The sequence below is a fragment of the Protopterus annectens genome, chromosome 7.part0, assembly GCF_019279795.1.
Source record: "Protopterus annectens isolate FY-2018-M chromosome 7.part0, PAN1.0, whole genome shotgun sequence".
Lineage (NCBI taxonomy): Eukaryota > Metazoa > Chordata > Ceratodontiformes > Protopteridae > Protopterus > Protopterus annectens.
The window spans coordinates 1,521,769,804-1,521,789,886 of record NC_056739.1 but is presented as its reverse complement, the minus strand read 5'-3'; positions in this window follow the sequence as shown (position 1 = coordinate 1,521,789,886).

Sequence of the window (20,083 nt, the reverse complement as noted above, 5' to 3'; positions counted from 1 at the left end):
TGTTTGTTGAAAATTTCACTCCCTTATCCCCTCCTAACTTATCACAAACCTTCCCCCAAACTCCCCCCACCCACCCTAGATATCTGAGGAATAGTTCCTCAAAGCTTTGTCCAATGCAAAAAAACAGCCTCTATGGGATCAGATAATATCCCAGGCAGTCTTCTAAACAAGCTAAAACATAAACTAGCATCACACTAAGTACCCTTTTCAATCATAGCCTAACCACAGGCTTTGTTCCTGCAGAATGGAGAACAGCAACAGTTATTCCCCTCCACAAAGGTGGCCTAGCAACAGACCCAGGGAATTAAAGACCCATAAGCCTGAACAGCCTCATCTGTAAGGTCATGGAATGTATCATTATGGACCTCATAAATAAAGACAAAGGTGACCTCCAGACCCTGGATCCTACCCAATTCAGCTTCTTCAAGAGCAGATCCTGCCTGTTAAATTTGGTGGATTTCTTTGAAAATCTGACCAAGGCCACTGATAAGGGCAAATCTGTGCACACAGCATACCACAACTTGGCAAAGACTTTCGACACAATCCCACATTCAGGCATTACCAATAAACTTAGCAAACTGAATGTAAACCCCTTCATTGTAAGATGCGTTGCCAACTGGCTCAGAAACCAGACACATACTATCAAAGTGGGTGACTCCACATCAACCAGCAGACCTGTTACCAGTGGGGTGCCACAGGGGTCAGTGCTGGCCCCCCTACAGTTTGGTATATACTTCTCATAAGCTCAGGTCAAAACTAACGGGTTGTGGCTGACCAAGTTTGCAGATGACTGAAAACTAGGTGCAATCACTGAATCCCCAAATAATGCCAGTATACTTCAAAAGGGTCTCATGCAGACCAACGACTGGTATAGTAGTCATGGTCTCAAACTGAATGCAAAGAAATGCATCATCATTGTCTTCGGCACAAACAATGTGCCTTCACACTATCAAAATCAACCACAATACCTTAAGTATCCACAAAGTGGTAAGGGACCTGGGATCACAAGTTGAATGCGACCTTAACTTCGACAACCATGTGTCTTCTGTAGTAAGGAAAGCCTTCTATTCAGCACACTTGATTTGTAAAGGCATTGCCTCTGGAGCAAAAGAGGTTATAACCCTCTATTCTTGAAACTTATCTGGTCCATAATTGTGTATGACGCCCCATTCGGCATTTACAGTACTAAGCACCTGCAGCAATTGGAGAGACCTCAGAGGTTTCTAACAAAGAAGATCAAGGAGCTCCAGCATGTGCCTTACAAAGACTGACTAAAGTCCCTGTCATTGTACTCCATATCACATAGACTTCTTAGGGGTGACTTATGACTGGCCTACAGAGCAATCCAAGAACCAAACCAAATGAACTTGCTGCATATCCGTAAATAAAATGGGGCTAGAGTACCCATTCAAGGGACCTAAATATGGCCTGCAATTTAAACAGGACATGCTGGAGAAACAGATTTATCTCCCAGTGACTGCCACATCTTTGGAACAGGCTAGCAATTCATGTGAAACAGAACACCTCTATGACACTGTTCCTGAGGAACCTGGATGAGTTGATGGGGCACCATAAATTCTTATTGGGGATAATGTCCACAACCCTCCAGGGCATGGGCTGTCATCACTAAATTCAATTTTGGGTATTGATTAGCATTGCTATGGTATTACATTGGGATGAAACGGCTAGGCTTAAAATGACCGCCTGGTCAATAGCCTAGTAATCTCCTATGATCCTATGGCAATTTGTAGGAGTGCTGCTACACGCAGGTCATAGAGTGCCACAGTCCATGATGTAGTAAAAATGTTTTAAAAAATCACTCTTTTTTTACATACAAGGTTCTCATTACATCAGCAACTGCCAGGTCCACTCATCTCTCTGCTGCACTGTTTTCTTTGACTCTAATGTAGAGCACTCAATGAAAGCACAGTAGTGGAAAGCATGCTTTAAGCTGTAGACCAGTTAATGAAAGCAGAATGTATGATTTGAATGGGTCCATTCATAATGTGCTTGAACATTAATTCTTGAGCAGATTGTAGCATGCAACATTTTTGTAGAAAGCTCTTTTTATAACATGCAAACATTCATTTTAACATATTTGCAGGGCTGTCTTTTAGCAGGCATGTGTGTGTGTGTGTGTGTGTGTGTGTGTGTGTGTGTGTGTGTGTGTGTGTGTGTGTGTGTGTGTGTGTGTGTGTGCGCGTCTCAATTTGGTTTTAGCTTTGCCTTCCTCCAGCACAGAATTCCTGAGACTGGAGATTATAGGATTGTATGTATGTATGTATGTGTGAATGTGCACATACACTTCCAGTATGGTTATAGCATTGCCTAGCATTGACTTCCTGAGAATTGAGACTACTGCATTAGTGGAAAACATTTTCTGGTAAATCTTGGGAGTGAAATAGTATGAAAATGTTAGGTTATGGGGGGAGGTTAACCCTGAAACACTGTCTGGTTAAGAGCTCAAAGCCACACAGTTAGGTAAAGAGGGGGAAAACTCAGGAGCATTAGCCAGTTAAGCAACTTGCTCAAAGTCACACAATAGGCAGATGGACATATGTAGAAAAAAACTGTAACCTTAACTGCAGGTTAGCGTCTTAATCCTCTGTGCTGACAGACCTTCATTAATTGCAATTTTTTGAGAAATAACTACATTCAGTCAATAATGACATTCACTAGAGTTGTATTTTTTTTCAGAAAAGGCATGTGGATGCAAAACTTGTTGTTCTGCTGACATTTTAAGTGAAGCAGAGTACTTTGCCTCTTATCTGTCTCTGATTTTGAAGGACATCTCTAATTTTGTCTCATAGTTAGACGTTGTCTGCTATTAACTGGTCTAAGCTGTGAGCTGTTCCCTGTATTCAGGACACAGGGTTTGATTCCTTCCATCTCCATTTGTCTACTTAATGACCACCGCCCCCATAAGCCAATTAACCAAACAGTGTTCCTAGGTCACCCCAGAAAAGGAACAATTTTACCTGATCAAGAAATAAGTAAGCAAAATATATTTTTTTAAAATCACTGAGGATTACAGTCAGTTAATGCCAATCATTAGAGTTTAATAGTTCTTATTAGCCAGAAAACACGTCCATGCAACACATGTTGTTCTCTTAACTCTTTAAGTGAAGTAGAGTTGTCTGGCACTAAAAGTTTTCAACTGTTAATAAACTGCTTCCTATAGCAAAAAGTACAATGTTTGAATTCTTTCACTTACATCTGCTTACTGTGCAACTTTGAGCTAGTCACTCAGAAAGTGGTCCTGGGTCACTCCAGAAAATGAGCACATTTTCTAGTGGGTTTACCTGGTTAACAAATTTAGAAAAGAAAATAATATTTAGAAATTGTACCATTTTGGGCTCCACCCCCCCCCCCCCCAAATATTTTTGGATTTGTCAAGAATTTCTGAGCATTGGCATTCATAGATATTTTGGTGTGGTCCTTGTAATTTTTTTTTGGCAAATTACTGTGGATTGTAACTATTAAATGACAGGTATGTGGACTTCAAACTTTGCATCCTTTGGAAAACACTTAGTAATGCAATGCTTGTTATTCTAGCAACTTTCTAAGTGTATAAGAGATATGTTTAAAATCTCTTCATAATTTTGTGTGATTTTGTGCCTTTGTTTCTGATTCTTGATCTAAGAAGTTAAGAGGGCAGAGGGGATTTGCACTCTACTGTTCTGAGAGCTGCAAGATGAGATACATTTCTGGCCCATTATTTATGAATTTATTCATTCCTTGGATCTCAAGCAATATCTGAGGTGCAGAGTTATACACATGGCTATAATTAATGAGAGAGAGAGAGAGAGAGAGAGAGTGTGTGTGTGTGTGTGTGTGTGTGTGTGTGTGTGTGTGTGTGTGTGTGTGTGTGTATAGAGAGCATATAATTCTCAACTGTCCTTTATTTTTCTCTTGTGTTTGTGGTTACTTCCTCATAAAATGTGTAGCTTTCTAGTTAAGTATTATGGACTGCAGTGAATAAAAACTAACAAATGTGAGTTTCAGACTTCTCACACTTTAGAAAATGTGTGTTAATTCAAAACCTAGTAAGTGAGCAAATTTCTAAGTATATAAGGCCAATATATAGAAATTGTTTCTGATTTAGGGGGTTTCTCTCTGGTTCTTGAGCTAAGAGGTTAGGGGACCATAGAGAATGCAATGGGTTGCACTGTATGGTTCTCACAAGACTGAGCTGAAACATAGTTCTAGATCATAGGTTCATATGTAAGTACTAGGCTAGCTGCCCTTGCAGGCCATTTTAAGCCTAGTTAATTTCTCTCAAAGGTGAGAAACAAACCCAGTACCTTGTGTCTGTGGGTAAACATCTTAACCATTATGCTAGCCCCCATCTTTTTCATCACAAGCAACCATCTGATGTATACACAGTCATACAAGAAGATGTAATTGATGGTTGTGTGTGTGTGTGTGTAAATACTTGTTTCCTGCATCATCATGTGAGCTCCACTCTACAGGTATGATCCTTGGTTTCTTTGTTTTCTCCACACACACACACACACACTTAGCTGTGAGTAATTTGGACAACATTAAGTTTACTAGTTTAACGTCTTGTTTACTGTAGGCATGCAGGTGCAAAATGCATTGGGTCTGTCTGTCACTTAGGCCAGATAAGTAGGGTACTGAGCAATTACTGAGCTTCCTTCTGAAGCAGAAGATTTGATTCCCTCAGACTACGTTTGTCTTCTATATGACTCTGATTCAGCCACATCACCAGACAATACTGCTGGGCTACTTCTGAAAAGGGACATTTGTGTCCAGTGGACTGCCCCAGGCTGTTAGCAAATGTATTACACATTTGACTTTTGAATTGTTGCATCCTTCATATAGCTACAGATTAGAGCTTCACTATACGCTATTTGACTATGAATCCCAGCAAGTCTCTAGTAGTTTAATAGGTTGCAAGAAGCATTTTCGATATATGTAAGTGTCAAGGGAAGGGAACTTTACTGTTACTCATGCTATGTCTGTTTTCAGTGTGAGAGCATTTTATTTTGTTTAGCAAATGGCTGTCAGTGTTTCTAATTTAAAGTTTGAAGAGAGTGTTAAATTAGATCAGAGCAAAATAGGTACAACTTGCTGTTTTTGAATATGAGTCTTAAGACTCCTTTGCTATTTATACTGATGCACAAATGCCTTTTTGCCATTCTCCCACTTCTGTTGTGTTGTTAACTACTAATTTCCTTTGCTATACTGTAGCATAATCCTTGAATATGACAAAGTCAGCTATTATCTGGATTTTGCATATTGCCAGGATGTGTAAGTTCATAAGTAGTTACTCGGCTTGCAGTCCAGGAGACCACTGAGTTGCCTAGCCCAAATTTCCAGTTTCTGCCAAGCACTGTTTGGTTAAGTAACGTGCCCAAAACAGTAGGCAAATAAGGGCTGAGGGGAATCAAACCCTGTACCACAGGAACTACAGCCTACAGTCTTAACTCTCTTCAGCAAGTGCCAGACTACTTAGACTGAGGCATTCATTGATTTTTCCTAATGAAATTAATATTATTTTTTGTTTGGTCTTCATATGTCCTACATGCCCCAACACCTAGCTACTGTGCCCCTATTGTGCGCCAGCGAGAAAGGAAACTTGGGGTCACCACTGACAATATGCTACCATTACAACTGTACTACTGGTGCTATTTTATGAAATCAACATTTTCAGGCTCATATTACTGGATTGGGCATCTCACATAACAAGTACTTTGTACCCATAATGTACAATTGCTTAACTCTGAATAATCTGGTCATGTATCTCAGAGGTGACTCTCTGTCATGCAGCTGAAGAATTTATCTTACATTAGATGTGTAACCTTCACCAGACATCAAGGGGTCCAGGACACTACTGATGCATATGTCACTTGAATTAAAACACAAAGCATAAGACTGTGAACTTAGTGAATTGCCTGACTGTGAAATGGGGCACAATAGTCTGGTATTAGAATTAATCAGTTAAAATGAAGGCTATTAGGAGAAGTTGACTTATCACTGGAAAAGGTCATTGATACATACTGTGTAAGCAAGTGTCTAAATGTGTAATTCAGAAGCATTACAGAGGAGCTGGAGGTGTCTGAATTGAAAGTGTGTGAAAATAATTTGAAAATAAAGCATAAAAAGTGTAAGTTTAATGAAATAAAGAAAAAATGTAGGAAACCATAAGACTGAAAGAGTTCATGTTGTCCAGACGAAGGCACATTTATAGGCTTGAAAGACAAAATTGATGTATGCAGTCGAGATCTGAAATACAGTACTAATGAGGATGTGCAGAAGCTGCCTGTAATGTTGCTGTGATGATGTCTGAGATGGCAGTCAAAACACTCACACAGAAGCTTTGAGGAGAAAACAAACCTTGATACCACCAGAATGCATAAGAGAAGGGAAAAGGTGATTAGAAGAAACTGAATAATCTGTCACTGCAGTTTATAGTATGGACGGAAATAAGACAAGAGAGTGGTAAAGTTTGCTGCTAGCAGAGACTATGGTATATTAAAGATGGATTAGTGAAAGAAACAGACATCTCTGCCACCAAAGTTTGTCATAAATCATAAATCAGAACAAAGTGTTAGGAAGATATAGTCCAGAAATACCACAGGTCTAGGATAAAGGGAGATGATTAAAGGAGGACTAGATTTAGTTGTAGGCAGACATGTGGCAGTGTTAAGTTGTTCAAAGTTTAGCTATAAACTGTCTTCCTGATAGTCCTGCTTTTAATATGGAACTATATAGGATCACAGCCTACTAATCTCCTATGATCCTATTGACTCAGAGGTCATTTTAAGCCTAGCCATTTCATCCCAATATAATATCACAGAAATGCTAGTCAATACCCAAGATTGCCCATGTCCAGAAGGGTTGTGGGCTCTATCCCCGGTAAGAATTTATGGCACCCCATCCACTCATCTAGGTTCCTCTTGAACAGTGTCATAGAGGTGCTTTGTTTCACATGAATTAGTTGCCTGTTCCAAAGATGTGGCAGTCGCTGGAAGAGAAATCTGTCCCTCCAGCATGTCCTATTTAAGTCACAGGCCATATTTAGGTCCCTGGAATGGGTAGGCCTAGTCCTGTTTGATTTACGGATATGCAGTAAGTTCATTACGTTTGGGTCTCGGCTTGCTGTGTAGGCCAGGCATAAGTCCCCTCTAAGAAATCCATACGATACAATGTATAGTGACAGGGACTTTAGTCAGTCTGTGTAAGGCACATGCTGAAGCCCTTTGATTTTCTTTGTTAGAGACCTCTGATGTCTCTCTAATTGCTGCAGGTGCTTAGTACGCTACATGCCAAACAGGGCGTTATACTCAATTAGGGTCTGGATAACTGCAGAGTATAGGGGGTTATAACTTCTTTTGCTCTCGAGGCGATGCCTTTACTAATCAAGTGTGCTACATGAAAGCTTTCCTTACTACAGTAGACACATGATGGTTGAAGTTAAGGTCACAGTCAACTTGTGATCCCAGGTCCCTTACCATTTCAGGGGTACTTAGGGCATCCTTGTTGATTTGATAGTGTGAGGGGACATTGTTTGTACTGAAGGGAATGATGGTGCATTTCTTTGCATTCAGTTTGAGACCATGACTAATATACCAGTCATTGGTCTGCATGAGACCCTCCTGGAGTATACTGACATCACTTGGAGATTCAATGATTGCACTTAGTATGTCTACAGACTTGGTCTGCCACAACCGCTTAGTTTGCACCTGAACTTCTGAGAAGTATATACTAAACAGTAGGGGGCCTAGCACTGACCTGTGTGGCACCCCACTGGTAAGAGGTCTGCTGGTTGAGGTGGAGTTACCCACTTTGATAGCGTGCATCTGGTTTGTGAGCCAGTTGGCAATCCAGCTTACAATGTAGGGGTTTACATTTAGTTTGCTAAGTTTATCAGTAATGCCTGAATGTGAGATTGTGTCAAAAGCTTTGGCCAGGTTGAGGTATGCTGTGTGCACAGATTTGCCCTCGTTAATGGCCTTGGTCACATTTTCAGTGAAATCCAACAGATTTAACAGGCAGGATCTGCCCTTCACGAAGCCAAATTAGGTAGGATCCAGGGTTTGGAAGTCACCTATGTCTTTATTTATGCGGTCCATAATGATACGTTCCATGGCCTTACAGATGAAGTTGGTCAGGTTTATGCATCTGTAATTCCCCAGGTCTGTTGCTAGGCCACCTTTGCAGAGGGGAATAACTGTTGCTGTTCTCCATTCTGGAGGAACAAAGCCTGTTGTTAGGCTATGATTGAAAATGATACTTAGTGGTAATGCTAGTTTATCTTTTAGCCTGGTTAGAAAACAGCCTGGGAAGTTGTCTGGTCGGTTTACTATCACAATCCAGAAACGACCTTGTCTGAATAGTGTTATATCAAAAGTGTAGTTCCAAAGTTTTGTAAAATCAAAAGTACACTTACCAAAGCTGTAATCCCGATATCTGGATGGCAAATTCAGTTCAACGGCCACATCTGTAAAACATCAACTACCGAACACTTTAACATGGTTTAAAATGGGGAATTAAAATCATCTTGACTTTTGAAATTATATTTCAAAGACATGCTTAAACGAACAAGGTCATTTCTGGATTGTAATAGTAACATAGAGGCTGTGTTTTTTGCCTTGGTCAAGGCTTTGAGCACCTGCTCTTCAGATAGGTAGGGTGGGACGGAAGTTTGGGGGAAGGTTTGTAATAAGGTAGGAGGGGATGAGGGAGTGAAATGTTTGCCAAACTCATCTGCTAGCAGGTTTGCTATCTCTGTGGGGTCAGTATGTGTGATACCATCGGCCACTAGTTCTGCACATACTTGGGTACTACACTTTAGGTTATGTACGTAGCTGTAAAAGGCCTTATGGTTATCCTTGGCTGTACTTGCTAAGCTTCTCTCAAAGGAGCCCTTGGAGAATTTGACAAGCTGTCTTATTTGCCTGTTGAGGCTAAGGAGGGTGCTTTTCCATTGTTGGGTCTTGCCTTTGTTTTCTTGGACAGCAACTTTTTGCATTTATTGTAAAGTTTGTTGATGTTGGATGTCCACCATAACAGTTTGTTTTTACTTGGGGTTCTGGTTTTGATACTTTCTGGTAAGGCCAAGTTTATACATATATGCAAGTGATTGTACAGGGCTTTAGTGTAAGCTTTGGTGTAATTACCGCTTCCAGTTGGGGTGAGGCTTGGAATGCATTTATACCTTCACCTAGGAGGGTATAGTTTACCTTGGTAAAGTTTGTTTGTCTGATTTCATCCTTTGTGAGTTCTGGTGTTATTGCCAGCTTGAAGGTGACTGATATGTTTTCAGTTTTAACTAATGAGGGTCCGATAGTTGCAGCAGTGCATCTGTTTGACATGTTGGTGAGGACCAGATCCAGAATGTTTGTTCCCCTTGTCAGGGTATGGACAGTTTGTTCCAGGGAATTTGAATTAACAAAGTCAAGGAACTTTTGCTGTAGCAAGTTAGGGCTAGCATAGGTTTCCCAGTTGATGGTGGGATCACTGAAATCCCCCATAACCAGTATGTTTGGTAAAATTCTGATTATCTCCAGTTTGGTCAAATAGGCTTCATTGGCATTGTGCCCCATGGAGGGGGATCTATAACTAGCTATGACTTGAATGGGGATCTTACCCACCATAACCTGGATCTGGGGTAACTCCATGGAGTTGTCCAGTCTAACTAGATGGGAGGTGAATTTATCTCTAATACAGACTGCAACACCAAATCCTTTGGTTTTCACATGTTCATTTTGCAGTCTAAAGGTGTGGAAGGTATTATAGTCTTGCAAGGCCAGGGTATTCTCTGAGGCCTTGAACCAGGTTTCTGTGACTGCACAGACATCTATATCTTCTATTGGCAGAAGTGCTTTGAGGGAGTGCAGTTTTTGGTTTAACCTCCTAGCATTTATCAGCATGACCTTTATTTTTTCTGATTGGTTAATTTCACGTCAGTAATGTTCTTTTCAAGACCTTGCCTAAAAAAGGCACTATGGGGGAGATAAGAGTCTTTGCCAGCAGCCAAAAGCCTAGAGGTGTCAGGTGCAAACCGTCTCTGGCAAAGCAGTGAGGTTTGTCAACCATGGCTTCCCAGGCTGACAGGAACTGGATCTCCTTTGAATGACATCAAAAACTGAGCCAATTATTGAAATGAATAATTTTTTTGTTTATACTGTGGCAGCATTCTAGGTGAGGGTAGTATGCTGCTCAAGGCTAGGGACATACATGCCTGGGACACATACTCAGACAGCTCAACCACGTCTCTCTTCATATAGTCCTGTGAGGTAACAACTCAGGTCATTCACACCAACATGAGCTGTGACAGAGTCATAACAGTACTTGTTTCTGAGAGACCTGAGTGCATGCATGATCTAGGATTATACATTATGCATTTGCTGGATGACACAGTCAGAATGTAGGTGAGGTTGCTGAGTAGTCCAGTCGGAGTAAGGGAGAATAGAATGTGTAAAGGAAATGACTGAGAGGTACATGGGAAGAGAGTTTGGGTACAGGAACAACATGAAGCCAAACACAGTGAGATGAAACAGAACAGACTGGATCCAAGCCACAGCGCCGGCTAAAAAAAAAGTATAAAAGTTACCACAAAAGTTGCAGGTGAGTCTGTTTAAATTTAGACCAGACTCTGCACTGCCTGCAGAACTGTGCAGAAATGTTGTTGTTGTTGTTTGTCTTTCAGCTTTTCCCGATTAGGGGTCGCCCCAGAGGAACTCCGGTCCGCTAATGATAGGCAGTAAATTTTTACGATGCCGAGTTGCCAGTTCGACGCCCAACCTTCAACAAAGGCACGCCCATTCACGCATGTCTTTCGGAACGCCACTCGACCACAGGGAGGACATGCAGACTCCACACAGAAGGCACTCCCCACACTCCAGCTGAGAATCGAACGGGAGAACCTCTTGCTGTGAGGCAACAGCACTACCGCTGCACCACCGCTGATCTAGAACTGTGCAGAAATGTGATTATATTGAATCAATATAGTGCAGGCAGCAAACCTGAGGACTACTATATGAAACTTTATGAAGAAAAACTTAACTGTCTGATATGAGCATCTACTCTGTAAAGCAACTGAGAGGGCATTGTAGAAATATAGAAATAAATGGAAATTGTCAACACTTAACATGAGTCACTCAACAGCTAAGTAGGGAGGCAATTAGGGATAGTACAGTTACAGGATCTTTACTGTAGTTGCAGAATTTAGAAGTCAAGTCACTGTTAGATGAAAGTGGTACAATTAAACTTTATATTGGCACATTTCTTGTTGTACTTTTGATTTTACTAGTTCTATAAGTTTTATAAGGAGAAGTATTTTCGTTTTTATCATGCATGTCACATGTGTATCACATCTGTTAGGCAATAACACAGAATATCTGCCTTATGAGTGATTTGTGGTTGCCTATGCTTAGAAGCTGTTTATTTAATGACAGAGAGAGGATGGAGTAATCAGGCATTGAGTGTGCTATTTGTAAGTGCTAAGTATTAAAGAATTAGTGGTAATTCAGTCTTTCAGTTGCCTGGTTACAGCCAAACCCCTCAAGGACAATGACCTCAAATCACTCCAACTCTCTCTCAGCACTCATACTTCTCAACCTCTTATTGCAAGAAATCTGAGCAAAGTCTGAAATAGTGGAGGGTCAAAGGCCCAAAAATAGGGGCAGACTTTAAAAAGTGCTCTTATAAACTTGGAAAGTTGCTAGAATAACAGGATTTGAGTTAGCATGCATTTTATGAAGGATACAAAATCTGAAACTCAAATGTATAATCCTGAGACATTTGCCAGAAAACCATAAATTTTATGAGGAATAAATCATAAATATGAGGCAAACATCTAGACAGTTGAGAGGTATGTCTACACATATGCTTAGAATCCTCTAGTCTGTTAATGGCAAACTTAGATACCCCTTGAACAAAGCTGTCTTATATCCATCCAGCTTCTTTATTCTTTTTTCGGGTTTCTCACCTTCTTCCTTTGAAGTGTCTGTGAACTTATCTACTATATCAATCCACCAGCACCCCAACAGTATGCCTATATCTTAGCTACCAGGGCAGTTACACTAGGTTTTGATTCTGCTCGCTCCATTGTTCCATTATGGAGAAGTGTTCCTTGGTTTTTTTGTGAAGTACCATTGATTCACACTCCTGGTACACCTGTGAAATAATGAATAAATGTTTAGCTCACTTTCTATAAGATTTTTCAAACCCTTTATTTTCTTACAAATGTATGTTGGATTATATCTTCCTACTGTGTTCCTTTTTTGTAAAGTAGCAAAACAGAACTTCAAAATTCTAATTTTGAATAATTAACGAGGTACACAGAGATATTAAGCAAGTATTAGGGTCTGAGTACAAGATGTCTCAATATACATCTTAACAGATACTATCCAGGATGGCCACACACTGATTAACAACTTAATTTCAGCTCTCCAAGTGTGTAAAAAAAGAAACTGAAAGACAAGGGCCAGGAACTCTATTCCTTTTAGTAGACTCACTTACTGGCTACTAAGTACATTGCCTGGATGCCAAAAAGAAGAAACTTTGATGTAAGACTTCCAGTAATCTAGAGGAAAAATAAGTCAAATGTGCTCAGAGCTGATTAAAATGAATGAAACACTGAAGGAGTATGTCAACTTAAATAACAAAAAGGTGGAAAAAATATAAGAAGCTTTAAACAAATATTCAGATGAGCTGATAAAACTACAAAAATCAGAGGTCGAAATGAAGAAAAGACTGGCTCAGTATGAGCCTGCTTAAGAAGAGATGTTTCAGAAATGGTTGAATTTGAGGACAGAGCATGTAGGGAAAATATGACATTTTCTGTTGTACCAGAGAAACTAGAAGGAACAGACTGTATTAATTTTATGAAGGCACAAATAAGCAACTGGATTGGTACTCTACAGCAGAAACTAATAAATGAAAGGGCACACCGTGTATATGCTCCAACTCTAACCATGAGAAAGCAGTCAAGACCTGTATTAGTAAAGATGCAAACACACCAGCAGAAAGAGTTTACCCTGACAAAACTACAACAAAAGGGAAAGTAAACAGTTTATCCTGACAAAAGTACACAAAGGGGAAAGTATTAAAAGTTGGAGACAGTAGAGTGTCTGTGGAAAATGATTATTCACTGTACACCAGGCAGACGAGAGAAAAAAAAAACATTTCAGCAATCAGAGAATGTTGACAGGCAGGTGGGAGATTCAAGTTGCTGTATCCAGATATCTTCAAATATTTTTTTTGCTGGAGTATCAAAGTCATTTTTTTATATACAGCAGGCTAAGAAGGAAACACAAAAGTTTGTCAAACAAAAAGTGAGCCATGAAGCAGAAGGGAAGTCTGCTGCTTGGTCTTATGATAATAAATCACATGGAGAGACTTTGTCAGTGAAACCTTCTCCACTGTTCCAAAGGAAGATGTTTGAAAGACATAGAAAAGCACAGGAGTTGTCTAGAAGAATCTGGAGTACCTTGGAATTGAACCAAAATCTGGAAGTGGGAGATGGAGACGAACAGGAGGAAGTGAATTCATGAACAAATGCAAGACTGCAAAACATCAATCACATTTGTAAAATATTGATGTATAAGAAAAATTGTGTGTTTGTATTAGAAGGTTATGGGGGCTGTTCTAGGGGTGTTTTTTATGGTTTTCCTTAAAATAAAAAGTCTTATAAAATGTGACATAGGTTCCAATGTTGATGATAAGAAACAAATATATAAAGGATTAACCTGCCAATCATTAGTGGATGTGTGTCTCACAAAAGCTGAACATAAACATTTAAAAACGCTATCTTATATAATAGGTGGTAATAATAACTTCTAATCATGATGGCGAAACGTTTCATAATTATCTTGGACTGTGAATGGTCTCACAGGTATAGGCAAAAAGGAAAGAACATTTACTTACATAAAGAAATACAGAGAACAAATGGCAATGCTACAGGAGACATGTTTGGAAAGAACTGAGCATGTGAATTTGATAAAAAAAAGGTTTCAGGATAGTTATCAGCAAAATATCAGTGACAAAGGAAAACAAGAGTTCTTATATTAATTACTAGAGGCGTTCTAATAGTGATAGAAGAGGAAACAAGAATAATAATGGCAGATTTGTGGTAGTAAGGGGCTAGGGAAGGGATGAGGAATATGCTGGCATGTATTTACATTCTACCTTAAACTGCTATTATGGAGCTTTAAAATTTTTTGAAATAAATAATCAGCTTTCAGCAGTGAATATTACTTGTAAGTGGGGACTGGACTTTGATTTACCACATTGAGGATGTATGTGGGGGTCTAGAAGGGAAAATATAACAAAAGAGAGTAGATTTCTGAAGAAATTTATGAAATTATTTTGCATGGAAGACATGAATTCAGTAGTAGGAACTCAGACATATTATTTCACAAGGTACAATAACATAGCAGACTGGACAGAAATTATATTTCACAGGAAAATGTGTGTTTAATTGGGGACTTTGACACACATACAATAACTGTTTCAGATCGTGGGCCAATAATTACTAAGATAAAAATGCAAGTTAATGAAGTAAAGATGAGACACTGTCACTTCCCCACCTACCTGTTAAAAAGAGAGTAATTTAAGGAATGGGTAGTGGAAATTATTCAGGAGTTATTAAGGAAGATAGAAAGTACTCCATAAGTTATTTCTACTCAGTGGGATAAAATGAAAGTGGAGTTTAAAAATAGGGTAGAAATAAATGGAAAAGAGATATGGTTAAGAAGTAACAAGAATTATTTATTGGGGCTGACAAAGGTTAAAGTATTACAAAATAAGGGTAATCTCACAGAAAAAGAAAAGGTACAATTGCAGAGTGCTAAAAAGTAAATAAGGGAGTACCTGGATAATATGCATGAGTTTAGAAATATTGTTATCAAACATTTATTTATAATAATTCCAGAACACAACAACTTAGGCAACAGCATTAGGAGGGTCCACTACCCTTTGTGTGGATAGGGCTAAGAAGTGAGGGAGTGAACCCTCGCATGCATGATGGCATACTTGTACCCAGCTTTCATCTCCACTGCAGACTGAATGGGCTTACAGGCTGTAGCCATAGTTAATGGGCCTACTGGCTCTCACCTAAGTCATGCAATAAACAGACCAAAGGGGTTATCATCCTGGCTGCAGAACATGAAGGTCAGCTCTCACTCAAGTGGGAGGAAAGATTGATTTGTTAGCCATGAGGGGGCTGTACCTAACAAGGTGAGGATGGGAAAACTAGTGCAGATGTGCAGGCACAACATGTCTAACTGTGTTTTCTGGATGCTAAATAAGGTGTTATTTCTTCTGCTAACACAAAATTGCTCAAACCATACTAACTTTGAAAATGGTACTTTTCTTCAAATTCACCCCCAAAAAGTTAGAAAAGCCAAATGCTCCGTTTTTATGCAAACATTTTGTATTATATTAAATGCATGCCAAATGGGGCATTATATTCTCTGACCGATGGCCATCAGGGAAGTGACAATATTAAAAAAGGGGTGGTTTGGGGACATAGTTCCTCAGCTGGGAGTGGAGGGAGTTGCACCTGCGTAAACATTTGTTTTAGCACAAGTCCCTTCTTTATCTTCTGTTCTTGATGTTGTGTATTGCAGGTAGAATCTCATAAATAATTTGAGAGATTTATGTAGCATGTGATGAGCACAATGGAGTGAAAGAAAATAGAATAGATGTGCTGTATACTTTGTCAAGTGAGAAGCACATGATGTATAAACTCACTCTATGTTCAACTTCTCAATGCTGAGAATCCAGTTTTGGTGCAGTTTCTGTTTTTATGATGGCAGTAATTCTGTTTGTATAGGCCTTTTTTCCAGAGTTACACAACTGTATCATTACACACACAGACACAAAGAGGTGTGGCAGCAGTCCCCACGTAACAGTATGCAGGGGGAAGTGTATTTCAACATCCTGAAACTTTGTCTGGTTGAAGCTTCACAGGAATTTTAACTGCAAAGAGGAAGCAGGAATGTGAAGAGTACATAGCATGCAATGCTAAGTGCCCACGACTGTGTGCTGACAAAGGAATTTCACATGAAAGCCTCATATTGCATGCTGTGCTTAACACTGACTTGACAAATGAAGCCAGCACTTTTTAGACAACATTTAAGTGCATTTAACATATAACACTCCATTATCCCTCTCTTCTCCTTACCTTTTCTCCACCTGTTACATGCTTTTTTTTTGAATGCCTCTAAGTTTTTCTTCCTCACCACCTATTGTATAGTCTATTCCTTAAGTCAACAGCCTTCTCAGTGAATCAGTACTTCCGCAGAATCAGGGAGTATCCATTTCCTACTGTCTACTTCCAGTGTCCCTTACACCCCAGTATATTCCTTCTGTTCAGGATAATCTCTTCAGATTTTGTTGTCACCATCCAGAGAACCCACGCTATGTATCATTTGTGTCTTCAGGTCTGCAGTGAGAAGAGCTCCATTTTCTGTGATCTCTGGCTATAATGTTTCCCTCTATGTAACATCTATCCAGTGGTTTTCCTTTGGATGTTTTACAGCATGCTGAGGTTCCTTTCTTTGACCAGCTTCTAGAACTGCATACGGTACTTAAGGTGTGGCCTAAATAGGGATTAGAACAGGTGGGGGTATTATCTATTTGTTTCTGTATTCCATACCATACAGACTACAGATCAGAATTTTGTTTGCTGCTTTAGCTGTCTCTCTCCCTGCTCCTATTTATGCAGTGTTTCTGGTATCAGCACCCCCAAATCCATTTCCTGTTCTTTTTCCATCAGGCCTACTCCCCTCAGTTGATGCTTCCTGGCAATGCTGCACTGGCACAAGTATCATACTTGTCTGCAGTGAATCTCAACTGCCTGCCTTTCCAACCATGTAGGCATCAAATACAGCTTAGAGGAATAGATTCTGTGAGCTGTATTTTGATATAATGTCATTCAACAGTTTGTGAAGGACCACAGTAGAATAACTTCCTTACCATGGTTTTCATAAGCATTTTCATTTTTGTTCATCTGTTCTCCTATAATGAAAGGAATATTAATTTAGGATGTTGAAGTAAATACATAGATTATTATAGAAGTTAACTACTATATCACAGTGACTTTTATGGCTCCAAAGTTTTCTGTTTTTAGAATCAGTGCCTTAATGTTGGCTTTATTATCACCAGGAAATAAAAATGAAGCCAGAACACATGGTATAATCAAATCTAGATGAAAACATTAAATATGCAATTCTACAGAGTATACAACAGTTGTAAAGAACTTAAGGATAATCAGATTCACAGTTGTAATTACTCAAGTCTCATGTTGCCCTTGTAAAACTGGAAGTGCTTCACAATGCTGAATAAACATGGAGACACTGTAAATGTATTACCAGCTTCCTTGACCCCCCTTACCCTGACTGCCTTTCAGAAAAAAAAGAATACCACATGATATGTAGCTTCCTGTAGCTAATTAGCATATTTAAAGATATATACCCCTCATATGGTGCATCCCCTTTTTCTAATTTTATAACATACCTATTTATATGTATTCTTTGAGGCGTCTTGTATTACTTACACTAGTTATTTTAAATTAACTTTATTCTAAGCACATCACTGGCTGTTAACATTCAAATATTGTGATGCATCTTTATCTATGACACCTAAATTGTAAGAAAACCATAAAGGACTAGCATCAGTTCTACAGCATGAGAGTAGACTTATCACCCATACTTCTAGAGCTTTATAAATGCACAAATCAGATATCCATGCATTGAGGAGGTTCCTTTTGAAGAGTGCCAAAGAGGTGCCAATTCATGTGGAGCAGATCACCTCTATGACACTGTTCAAAAGGAACCTGGACAAGTGGATAAGTCACTGTAAATTCTTAGCGGGGATAGTGCACACAAATATCCTGGACATGGGCATTCATTACTAAATACAATCCAGGGTATTAACTAGAGTATATATGGTATTACATTGGGATGAAATAGCTAGGCTTGAAATGACCTCCGGTTCAGTAGCTTACTAATCTCCTATGATTCTATGAACAAAAAGTGGAAAGGCTGTTGCTAAACTTAGTGAGCATATAACAATAAAAATAACCAGAGATCCTGTAGATGTATTAGAGATATTTCAGAAATGTTATGAAAATTTGTACAAAGCAGAGAAGTGGGCAAAATAAGAAAAAACAAACAGAAATATTTATGGAAAACCTAAATATATCAAGGTTAGAGGCAAATAAGGTTCAACAATTAACAGTTAAGATAGTACAGATGAGAAAAAAATGGTTATACATAACCAATCTGCAGGAAAGTCTGCAGGAATAGATGGCATTCCAGTGGAAGTTTGGAAGTTAAACAGGGAAGAAAGTGATACATATCTACAAGGGTTTGTTTAACGTTTTTTTAAAAGGAGGAAAAGCACCAATCTTCTGGAAAAAAGCTGTGCTGGCTGTTAATACCTAAAGAGAGTAAAGACCCATCAGATCCAGCTTTATTTCAATTGTAAACCATGATTACAAAGTTTTTATTTCTATAATCGCTAAAAGAATAGCAAAGGTGTTGCCAAAATTGATAGATAAGGAATAATGTGGTTTTGTGGAGGGGAAACAAACATTTGACAACATTAATAGAACAGTGATGATCCAGAGGAAGCAAAATGTAAGAAAATACTGCTGTTGTTAGTTGGTCGTGATGAGTATAAGCATGGGGATAATTCAAGAAATAAGGAAAGAGTGGGATTTTGGACACATATCCTTAAGGAGAATAACAGCAATCATACAGAATATTATTTTAATAAAGCAGCAGAAAGTATTCTAGGAACTAAAGTATTCAAAAAACTAAGCCAACACAGGAATGGAGAAAGAATATTCTGCTGATAGGGATGACTGCAATTAGGGGTACAGAGAATAGGCAAAAGGGAACTGGAATTTACTGGAGGAAGCAAGCAAAGGAACCAAGGTACTGAGAACAAACAGAGAGTAAAAAGTAAAGAGTGGGAAGAGGCCAAGAAGACATTGGACTGCAGGCTAGAGATTACCCTCCCTGATACCAGAGTATAGGCAAGAAGAAAGGAGTAGGGGAATCCTAAATACAAGACTTGCATTGGGTGTGTTTTAGCTGAATGTAGAATATAAGCTGTTGTTAAAAAGGGATAATTAGCACAGAATACAAAATATTGCAAAAAACCTTAGGAATCAAGCAATGGAGATCAGAGAAGATTGGGAATAGAGATTAGATATGCAATTCACAAACAAAAAATGAGAAGACTTGTGCATGGCTCCCAAATATGCAACAAATCTAGAAGATTTTAAATTTTTGCCTTGAAGTGTTTGCATAGTTACTTTTATACCCCAGACAGACTCCAAATATTTTTTTCTCAGGTAGATGGCAAATTGTAATGGGAAAAAAAGATGCACCTGGGAGCATATTTTCTTGGAGTGTAATGAGTTAGCATACTTTAAAAATTCCAAAAAGAGTTCTCTGTAAGGAATACTGGATGACCAAATGAGTGTAACTAAGGAAATTATTACTTTTTTTAGCTGGGGTACAGCATCTGAATTGCGTTGATATAGTAAGTCCTTGTTAAGTTTAATTCTGGTGGCTGCCAAAAAAGCAATTACTAGAAAATGGAAATCAAAGTCTAAACTAATGATATCTGAAGTAGTAATTATTGTAATGGAGATAAAAGGACAGAAAGTGGGATCTAAGAAAAGGGTAGGAGTAAGTTGCACAGAAAAAATGGAATTTGTGGAAAAAATACATGCAGAAAAATGTTTTGGAGAGGGAATGAGGTTTAAGAGAAAACAGGAAAAGAACAATTTATATAATTTTTGTCTGATTATATTGCATAGGGCAATATATAAGTTTTTTTAATATACACATCTAAATGATTTGAAACTTGTTGCACTATAATTTCTATATGATTTTTGAATGCCATTTTGTAATCAGCTAAGATGCCTAGATCTCTCAGTTGGTTAACATTTCTAAGTTTCATCTTCTCACTTGCATATTCTTATTTATGTTTTACAATACTAATAGAAGTGATTAAGAATAGAAGTGATTGTGTTAACATACATTCTGTCAATATTTTTCTTTCTTTTTCCAACTATAACTTTGGGAGAGGA